This window comes from Anoplopoma fimbria, chromosome 1, assembly GCF_027596085.1.
Source record: "Anoplopoma fimbria isolate UVic2021 breed Golden Eagle Sablefish chromosome 1, Afim_UVic_2022, whole genome shotgun sequence".
Classification (NCBI taxonomy): domain Eukaryota; kingdom Metazoa; phylum Chordata; class Actinopteri; order Perciformes; family Anoplopomatidae; genus Anoplopoma; species Anoplopoma fimbria.
In genome coordinates, this window is record NC_072449.1 from 25,586,903 (window position 1) to 25,598,332 (window position 11,430).

Below are 11,430 nucleotides of genomic sequence, written 5' to 3' on the forward strand. Positions count from 1 at the left end.
AGTATGGTCCTCATCCCTGTAAGAAAACAATTCCATCCGTTTATTGCCTTATCGACGGGACATTGGGAACCGCTACATTTGATAATGGATTTTCAGTTCCAAAGAACATGCAAGTCAGCACTCTGTGGATGTCATTATACGCAGCAAAAGTATTAATCCATCAAATATGTAGTGTGGAGATGTATGCACCTCACGTAATGTCACCATCAAATATACGCAAATATACACAGAGTGCCATGTCGCGATTGTTGCACACGCTGGTTGTGAGGACTGTTTTCCAATAAAAGTGCAACCATATGCTTGTCTGATCTGATCTATTTTCATAAAAAAATACACTCTTTATATCAGCCATATGCTGCCAACAAGATGAAGCGTTAGTCACCATTGAGTGACAAAAAAATCAAAAGTGATTCAGCTTTGTGTGGCAATGTTACAGACAGTGATGAAGGTAAACCAAAGGCCCTTTAGTTACATTAGACTGTCATTACAAAAATAAGCCTCATATTGGCTTCATCAGATGTTCATTTCTACAAGATCTAATTCCCTCTGCTTTTAACTAAACATCTTTCATTCGCAACAAAAAAAAATATTTAAGCTTTACAACGATATAATTTGTTCATACCGCTACAGCTGACAATTGCGTTCTCTATGAAAACCTTAGGGACATTATTTTGTTACGAGTTATCCATCAGTGGGCCCTCGCAGTGTATGCAAATATCAGATTTAAATATTGGTTTCACCCTAGGAAAACATTTTAACATTCTGGACTGAGGGTAGACATCTGTGAAAAGATGCAATCAACTATTGTATAACAGATAAATATTAACCTTTTTTTTTTTTCACTATGAGCTATGTGACAGAATAACAAAGTAACGTACAGATTGCAGAGGTCACAAATGGTTCTAAGACAGAAGTTTTTTAAGTTGGAGACGAGCCTCCTAAGGGGGGCTCTAAACAGTTTAAGAGGATGCTCAATGAATGGAATTGAAAACTACATCAGTTATCAAAAATAGATCACATAGAATAGCCTAAATGTGTGTGATTTGCTGTAAGAGGTAGTTCAGATATCCAGTAGTTTTGGGGAATTTTAAGGTTTTCCTTACCTTTCCAGAGTCAGAAACTAATAAACGCCATAGGACAGACCTATTTTATGTATTTAGTATAGTCAGAAGTGATGTCAAACAGCAATTAATTTAAGGCTATCTTGGCAAAATTGTGTCTGTCTATGGGATCAGTTGCCATAATTATGATCCCATGATTAAACTAAGTAAGTAAACTAAGAGGGAGCGCCTTTTACCTACCTTTTTCTAAGGGGATTATATGGAACACTGTACAATTCAATTATATAATTAAATATCTAATTAATAATAATTTGATTTGTAGTGTAATATTTATCCAAGCGGAGGAGTCCTGAACAAAGGCCAAAACATGATCCCTTGGCTGAGTAACTAAGTACGTTGAAACAGGCTCCAGGAAAACAATGTCCTCGATTCCCAAAATTACAGCACACTCTGCAGCTCAGGATTAATGAAAATATAACTTGAGAAACTACAAGGAAAAACCTCAAACACTATTTTAATAAATAATGAAAGTTGAGATTTTTCTTTAAGCATACTATTGTTTAAATATTTGCACAATAATCCCTAGAAGCCCCATTATCCAACATTTTCTAGTAATCTGACATATATTACAGCTCTGGCTGTGAGGGTTTGTGCCGGAGTAAAATATTTCAGCACAATTTAATAGGGAAGTGCTTACAAGGATATCCAGCACAGCACCACAGTGCACTGTTGTGTTACTCGCATCGCAGAATAACTGGGCAGAACCCTAGTATGGCTCATTAATTGCAAATGAAATGTTAGATAAACACTGTAAGACAACAGACCCCCGCCCTGTTTCCTAGAGAAAATACTAGTGAAAGATGAGTCACCTTTGTGCCAGGAGAGGAGCATGGTAATTATTGTATCGTTATTGCATAGTTCCAGGAGTGTGGAGTTGAAATAATTCAATCAATACTGGCCTTTTGTCTTAACTTTACAAAACAAGCATCTCTTCAAGGGCACACTCCTCCCCCGTGGGACCACGGTGGCATATTCAAGCAGAAGCTCCCCTCTCCACCTCTCCATCCTTGCTGATACAAACAAAACCTAGTGCCCTGGATATGCAGAGTGAAGTGCTTTGTGTTAGGGCTCACGTCCACGATAGCCCACAGCAGCTGGTGTTCTCACAGACCACTGCATGGAAAATGGACCGATTTCAGGATTTAGCTGCCCGTGGTGGATTTCTAACTCTGTGCTTATTGGGGCCAGAATCACTTTGATATGGACTTGCACAAGATTAACAGCAAGATTTGAAGTCCCCCATCTCAGTTTCGTTACGTGTCGCTGCAGTTATTGTCATTATGCTTCTACAGCTATTTAATGTTTGCATTTTAACGGAAGATTCAAGCTCAGATGATATGATAGTTAAGATGTTGGGAAGAAAATCACACATGACTTTGAACTAGAGATGTGTTGATACCAATACCGACATCGTATAGCGATCCGATTCTGACTGAAATAGCTGGATAAGGTTCTTTTCATTGCGTTTTACAAAGTCAGGAAAGCAATATTTAAATCCATTCCGATGTTGCCCTACAATTAAAATAATAATCCCAATCACTTCCACACAGTGATGTATATATCTTATTATCTTATTAATAACACATAATAGCTGGTATCGGATCGGTTCTCCATAAAGTAAAGTCATGGTGTTGCTTGCATGCTGTCAGTGAACCTCTACTTCAAACACCAAGGTCATTGCATCACATTCGTCAAAAGTGAAGAGACAACATTTAGCAGCTCTAACACAAACCTGAATTAAACTGATATTACATGATGTACTACATCCAAATATATGAAACCAAAACAGCTCCATCAATCAAAAGGAAAATGAAAAAGCACCACATCTGGTGTCTATCAGCTTAAATGAGAAAAGATGAGTTACAGGTTTGAGAAGCATTGCACGTCCTCTTTAGCAGTCTGACACGGCAAGCGCTACCAAAAGTTTTGATACTTGGGTAGCTGTGTTATACACAGAATTATGATGCCAGTGTCTCATAGCTCATCAGCACTCTCAGCACCTCCTTTGCTTATCTTTGCATAACTACACATCCTGGTCATGTTTCCTTTCTCCTCCTGACCATCTGTTCCCTGCTGCCAATCTTCTGAGTGTGCCAGCTTCTGCCTCTACATCCTCTCCCTACTGAGTCAATCTGAGTATTGATATCATATTCTCCCTCTCTCTCTCTCCTGCTCATCCCTCTCGCTTTCTCGCGCACGCGCACACACACACACACACACACACACACACACACACACACACACACACACACACACACGCACACACACACACACACACACACACACACAGGCACACGCACTCACGCGCACACACACGCGCTGTGTAATAGAGCTGCAAAACAGAAGTATGGCAGAATGGCGTATGCAGTTTTGGATTGGTGTCACACATCTTGAACATTGTAGAAATTGGCATCAGGCTATATAATGCAAATATGGCAAAAAATATTCTTAGGCATTAATAAGGATTAAAATGTGTTAGGACTTTAAAACTATAATTGTATTAGCATTCAAAGTAATAACGGAACACATCAAACTACTTGAGTGTGATAACTACTACTGGTTTTGTTGTGTTGAATGTTTAAAAAAAAAAAGAGCATGCAGAGTCCATGGAGATAACTTAACTTTCACATTATGTAACAATAACATCATATCTAATTATCATTCTGATGCTAAAAGATGTTGACTATAGCTAAATTAGCTTGTACCCTGTTATGGCAATATTGATGATAATATTGGCTGTTATATACTGCAAGTACGGATGTAAGAGAGGCCCCAGCAGGCCACAAGAACAAGAAAAAATAATCTTCATGATTAAGTGAAGCCAATGGCGACAGCTCTTTGAGGGCTGACCTATAGTCATAGAATATAGAGTTACCATTTCTAACTAACGTTCATATGCGTGTCAACTCAACACCATGTAGACAGTTTCTGCAGGCAAAATATTTCTCTTGTTTATGCCAATGAAGATTGTAAGTTTTCTAATTCAAAACACAACCTTATTTTCTCCCACAGCACATTACTGTACCTGTTCCTTGACAGGCCTCCACACTTCCCATTTCCTCCAGCAGCCAGTGGCTGGCATCCACTCCTGTGTATTAAGAACTCCACTGCTTGCCTCAGGCTTTTTAAGGAATGACACACTCTTTGCAAACCACTGAAAGACTGCTGTAAAACATCTCAGCCTAAACAGACTGATGCATGTGGGTGCTGCAATACTCTGTGGTCAACACATTTAACAGAGAGGTCTGCTTGTTCTGTAACATTCAAATTAGTAGTTTTTGCAAATATCGTCATTATGGTGCTTGGAAAAGGTTTTCCCTTAGTTTGTTTAGTACAAGCATCAGACATATGAAAGCTACCACCAAGTGAAATAAAAAAATATATATATTTTCATGAGTTTTGTTTTGGAGAAAAAGTGGAATTCCATCAGTGCATTATGCATAACTAATACATAATTCATACATAGATGAAAATTTCATCAAGGAAACATGATGACTGAGGTACACGTAATTACAAGCTTTGCTCACATCAAAGTAAAATAAACTGATATAAATAAGTGATACGCAAGGAAACATGCATTCAGGCCAAGTTGTATAATGATGTTTTTGGTCAAGCGAACAACACCACTGACAAATTAATACAGCATAAAACAGCATGCTGATGGTCAGATTTTTACTCTGATCCAGAATTTGAAAGTGCACTCATGCTGGTTCAAACTTTAAGATGCATCTCCCAAACAGCTTGTCAGACCACAGCAGGGTGATTAGAGTGTGTTGCTGTGCTGTGTGCTAACTATGGCTCTGTTCGCAGACCTGACAGGTGTCACAGCAGATGCATTAGGATGCGTTTGCACCTCTGCTCTAAAGAGAGTACTTCGATATGTGCTCTCTGGTCAGAAGAAAGCTGCACAAGGTGGCGTTCTGTTGAGCAAAAACCTTACTGACAATTATCAAGTGTTAGAAATTCTAAAGCTTCTATTTATCTCTTTTATGTCCCCTGATAATATATAAATCTTTTATATATTTATACATTTTGGTTCCCAATATATTACATCTACTTAAAAGTGGAATATTTAACTGTGGCTGTTCTGCAACATTGTACATTCTACACATACACATTTTGGTCCCATCAACATATTTTTTTCTCTCAGCACTTCTGTTGGTGATCCATTTAGAAATTAACTTTCACCCTCACAAAGACATCTGGTATAGAGGTGAATTAGCCTTTTTAGCTAATGTCTAATTCACCTCTAGAGTCTATTAGGAGGGTGCACTTCCTGCTGTTTCTCAAACTGTGCTGCTAATTTTAGATGACTCTCTAGTCGCTGTACATGTAAAACAAGGTGAACCACAAAAACAAAAGAACACTTAACATGAAGCCTGTATTTCAGTGCTAGATGCAGACATTGGAAAGATTTTTAATGTCACATTGCCGATCAAAACAGATTTTCCAATTTGTAATTTTCGCACAGTTAAAATGTTTCACATTAAAGCACCAGAAAACAAAACTAGCCTTGCAGATAATAATAATTTCCCCTGGGTGGGCTATTACCGCTCACTAACAGTGCAAGAAAAAAAATCTTGATTGGTTCTCCTGTGATTTGTGTGGCGCACTGATATATCTAATTTACTTGATAAATATTCCAAAACCATTCCCATAAACTTTTGATTTCAGCAGTTTCACATTTCATGCACCCTTTTTGATGGTAGATTTTGATTGATTCCTCCAAATGAAATGTCAACATGTCATGGATCAAACCAATTCCCCGATGTTCCTACTGTTGTCAGGAAAATTGGGAGGGAATATCACCTGACAAAAAGAATGTCTTTCTGTGCAGGGGTGAGGCAATACATCAAAATGCAGCGATTCTTTTTCAGACAGAAAGCAAACACTGATGCTGCTTTCAGCGTGCGCAGCATTCCATTTCGCCAAGGAATTTGTCAATTATCTCGATACTCTCTCTCTCTGTGCATGCAGGGTTAGATTCATGGTCTTGACTATTATGAGGCAGAAATATGTTGTTTTCTGTGAGGTACATAGCAATGAGCCATTTCCAACTGTGCTTAAGTTTTTCAGATTTAGCCCAAGGAAATGAAATGCACCCCATATCGCTTTGAATGCATCTCATTTGAAATGATGAATACTTCAGGTGCTATAAACTATAATAAATCTAATAGTCTCATGCAGCTCTGCGGCGGAGAGGGGGAGCTGGTTACAGCAGCTAAACCTGCTGCGCGTCCCCCAATCAATTAGATCTGTGAAATCAATTTCTCTTTGCATGTTTGCTCTTGTTTGCAATAATTACAACCTCCACCCCAAACAGGCATGATAAACACCCCCTGATTTAGAAGTGTTTGTTCAGATCGGAGGGACCTGCTGCTTGTCTTGCTGTTTATAAACCGTGGAAATCTACAGGGATTACACAGGCTCATCACCATCTGTGGCATTACTCCAAAACAAGTCTGCACAGAGAAGAGCCCTATCAGGGCGCCGAGAGGAGGAGGCGAAGTCAGACTGACATATAATGGGCTGCTCTCACCTCGTCTGCAGAACAATGCCATCATCATTAATTGGGCTGTTAGCGGGGACTCACACACACACGCACACACACAACCCCTATCCCTATCTCTCTCTCTCTCTCTCTCTATATATATATATATATATATATATATATATATATATATATATATATATATACATACTGGAGGGATTTGGACTGATTTTAACTCATAGCTGTACATATAGAAACAGCTTTTATGTTTAATTTCGTACTTATAAAACTAGACATTTTACCTCCTATCGCATAGAAAATCTAAACTGTGCCGTAAAGGCTGATTGTCCGTTCTTTTAAAAATATCTTCCATATAAAGAAGAAATTTGATCCATTCTTAAGCAGTAAGACATTTTATTGTTGGCAAGGATGGAAACATTGTTAATGTTTCAGAACCATATTGTCGAGTTTATCAAAACGCAGGAATTTCAAAAACATAAACGCAAGGCACAACAACAAAACTTCTGGATACTTCCTGCATCCCAATGCTTCATATCAGATAGAGACCATGTTGTGGTGATTTGATTTCTAAGAGAGGCAACAAAAAAATCGACATTGACTTTCGTGGATGGACGTCACAAATCAGACTCCTAATGATTGACAAATGCTGTCAACACATCTGACAGAGACAATTTAAGTGACATCTGGAAAACACTGACAATAACAAAACATTTTTGCAACAACAGTGCTCGACTCAGCGTATCAACATCGACTTATACCGTCATTGTAGGCCTGATAAACTGGCTTACAGATATGTATGTATGCATGCATTTGTATACAACCTGCATAACAATGGGATGGAAATGTATTGTTAAAAGCACTAATCACTATTCTGCTAGACTGGGACTAACATGCTGAATTCAGCAAGAACCAAGTTCTAGTAGTTCTAATACTTAAAAAGAAAATGAAAGAAGAATAAGTAGTCCACTCAGTTAACTGTGACAAACCTTTTTACATACATAGATCCACACTGACCCACATGCAAAATCATAATGTTTGAATTTTTAAGGAAGCTGAACTCTCCATATGAATAATTAATTGTCTTTCAAGTATTCTCAAAAAATATGAATATGAACTCTTTCTCTATATCAACAATAATCACCATGTTAACACAATTTTAGTACTATACTTGTAACAGACCGATACCCTTTGTTTGGTGTTGTTCTTCCAGATCACGTTTTTCTTTTTTTCCCCTAGTTTTGCAAAGGTTTCGATTTTGACAATAAATGCGTCATCAGCACATTGCTGTTCACATGGTGTCCATTTCACTATATACAGTAGTTGAGAGATTCTGTACGCAGCTGCTGCCAGAAACGTTGCTGCCTTTAACTTGGTGCATTATCTCATACATTAATGTTGCAGTTGAAATCAAAATATACCAATGACCCCGCATTAATCAGTTTGTAAATGCCCACAACTAAAGGTGAAGGGATGATCGGGAAAATCAGAGTATAAGCTCCCCTTTCCAAATGAGCTATGGCCCACAGATTAGTGCACTGACACCAAAACCAACTAACTAAATAGACTCGTGTTTTTTATATGTATTATGTTAATATATTTATGTAAGACAATGACATTTCCACAAGACATTGACTTATATAAAACCTATCTATTAGACCTGAAGGTTGGTTAATAAAAGGGCAAAGGCAACAATAACGGCATCGTGGTCATTGCGGAATTTACATGCTTTATATGTTTTCTTGTGAATTTCTGCTCCAGTTTTCTTCCACAGTCCAAAGACCTGCAAGGAGTCAGACTGGTGACCTGTCAAGGAAGTTTTCCTCTTTTTTGCCCAATGCATTCTGGGATAGTATGAGCACAGGATGAGTTTGTATGTATGGACAAATAAAATCCTTTGTTGTGGTGCTGTGCAGCACTGAATTTAATAATTACTTGCAACTTTATTAACTGCAGTTAAATCCTTATATGTCAGTATCTCAACAGTGATAAACTTACTAAATGAAAGATTCTCAAAAGAAAAGTAATGGCAGCAAAATGTGATATATAATCAATAAGTAACTTATTTTATAAACAAACTTTAGGTTTAGCTGATTTATTTTGTAATTAGACATCATCTAAAAAAAAGTATTGGATAATACTTGTCAAGGTCTCATCCTTTTGCATCATTTCACATATATTGCCAATTCACAAACTCTTTGCACCTTTTTAAGTGTTTTTCACCTATGCAATGGAGGTTAGGTTTTTTGGTTTGAATGGTGGTTTGTTTGTCAGTAAGATCACAGATAAACCACTAAGCCAATTTTCATTAAACTTGGTGGAAAGGTGAAGCGTGGGCCAATGAGGAACCCATTACATTTTGGAGAGGATTGGCCTGGGCAAAGGTGACTTCTGAGTGCCCTTCTAGTTATTCTTTTATTCTGTAAAAAGGCAAATACAATATCATCAGAAGAGATATCCTTAAGGTAGGTTTTGACCTTTGGTCTAGGCATTGTTTAACCAGAGCATACTGTATGTGAGTACAAAGTAATTGAACGGGGTACTACTTCATTTCACCCATAAAATGAAGCACCTACCCTCTGTCACATATTTTATTTTCAGCTGTACCTCTGTGAATATATTCTAAGAAGTCTTTATGGCTTTCACCAGTTCCTATTGAGGCAAATTAAAAATACAACAAGGACATGCATTCTTGTTTCTAGTAATCAAAAATGTAAAGCCTTTTCACTGCTTTTTGACGCCCCATGGGCATGAAACTCCCCATACTTGGACTCGTCAACCATTTGGAATTTTTCAAAGAGACTTTGCAAGCAAATCATTGGTTAAGAGGGCAAAGAGGGAATAATTAAGCTAATTCACCTTTGAAAAACCTGAATTTGCAACTTGTAGAGTAAATCATATACTGTATATATGTATATATCACTCTTTGTAATGCAACTCTTTTAAGAGACCAAGCAAATTTGAATGGTAGGTTGAAGCCACAGAGGGAGGTCCTTAAAGTGTGAGTGCAAAAGCTGAACTAAAATGGAGGGTAATCAAGTGCCTTTTTTAATGCACAATGAAAGACTTGTCATGATTCTAGAGTCTCTAAGGAATCAGACCTCATAGTTAACCACTTCGCCCCTTATGGCACTGAGGAATCATTAGTTTTTAATCAAACTTTGATTCTGGTCCTCACCAAAGCTTTTCTATTTTAGGAGGTTATTCTTTTTTTCCTGTATTTGTGATCATTACCAAAACAGCCTTTATAGTAGAGTGCATTATATAATATAAGTTTGACAACTTAGACTTGAATGCAAAAGCCTTCTGCATGTGGTGCCATCTGTTCATCTACCATTCAACCTTTCAGTAGAGAAATTTACTGTCAAGTTATTCATTTACTCACCTTAACAACCTCGTCTAGATCCCATAGTTTTCAGAAATACAGCTACTATATCTCATCTTTTTAAATAAATATCGACCACCCTTTAAATTTGATTTTAAGAGTATTAGTAAACAACTATTTGCTTTAGATATAGTGAAGCAATGTCCCCCTGAGCACAGAATTAAGTCACTCTCTCTCTGTAGGTTGTGATCCGAGATTCTCTGTTCTTTGTTGACATAGCCCGGCCGGCCACCTGTGAATTTAGTGATTGTTTGTGCATGTGAGCGTGCCTAACTGGATAGCTTATGGCCGCTGCTCTGCACTGAGCTTATCGGCGGTTACAGCTGATAAAGCCATCCGGCGAAGCAGAAACCTAGTAACCGCCCTCTGACTCCCCCTCGGTTAAACACCGTCTGCGCCCTTAGCACCGTTAGCTGCAAGAAGCCGGCCCAGCAGTCGCCATGTTAAGAGCCATTGAGAGGCAATAGAAATTCTCCCAATTTCGAATATAGCACGTTTAAATCTCCGATGAGATTTTAAAGTGCTACATAGCACTGAGACAGGCCTTCTTAAAGCAACAAATGACCTATTCGCAGTGTATGCTGGGGAATGTTCGATCTTAATCCTTTTAGTTCTCAGTAAGGCTTTTGATACTGTACATCATGCAATTTTAATTGACTGCCTCAAGCACTGGTTGGGTATCAGAGATACAGCACTGTGCTGGCTCAGCAACTACATTTCCCAGAGAACCTTTTCTTTCACTGTAGGCAATTTATCATCCGCGTTGCCAGACATACTGTTACTTGTTAGGTCCCACAGGGTTTATTTTAAGTCCTATCTTCTTTTGCTTGTATATGTTCTCACTTGGGCATAACATCCGTAAACATAATGTCTTCATCAGCTGTTTTATCTGAGAGTTTCTTGATTGTATTTTCTGCTTTATAGCTCTTTTTCTCTCTTCTGGTATTTTTTTTAAATGCCTGACATAAACACAGAAAAAATACACAGTCATTCTAGTAACCTAAATAGGTTGCCGTTAACCTCTGCAAAAACATATTTGTCATCCGTGCGTTTCTCTCAGGATTGGAATGTGGTGCTCAAAAATGACAAAGCATCAGAGCATATTTCACCACCTTGAGCATATTCTCAAACTCATCACCACCAATGCACTTGAAACAGTAGACTGAGAGAATGATCAACTCAATAAATGACCATTAATGCATATTGAAATAAAAAAATCTATTGTATGTAGTTTTAACAAGTAACAAATGACCATCATTATGTCAGCATGACAAAGGTTTGGACAAAATGTGACTGTGACAATAGCCATGTGAGTTTTCCCATGAAGCCAATGTTAGTTATGTGAATTAAGACAACATCCATGCTACATCTTTAAAGCTAATCCATACCATCTACCAGAACCCCAACAGCATGAT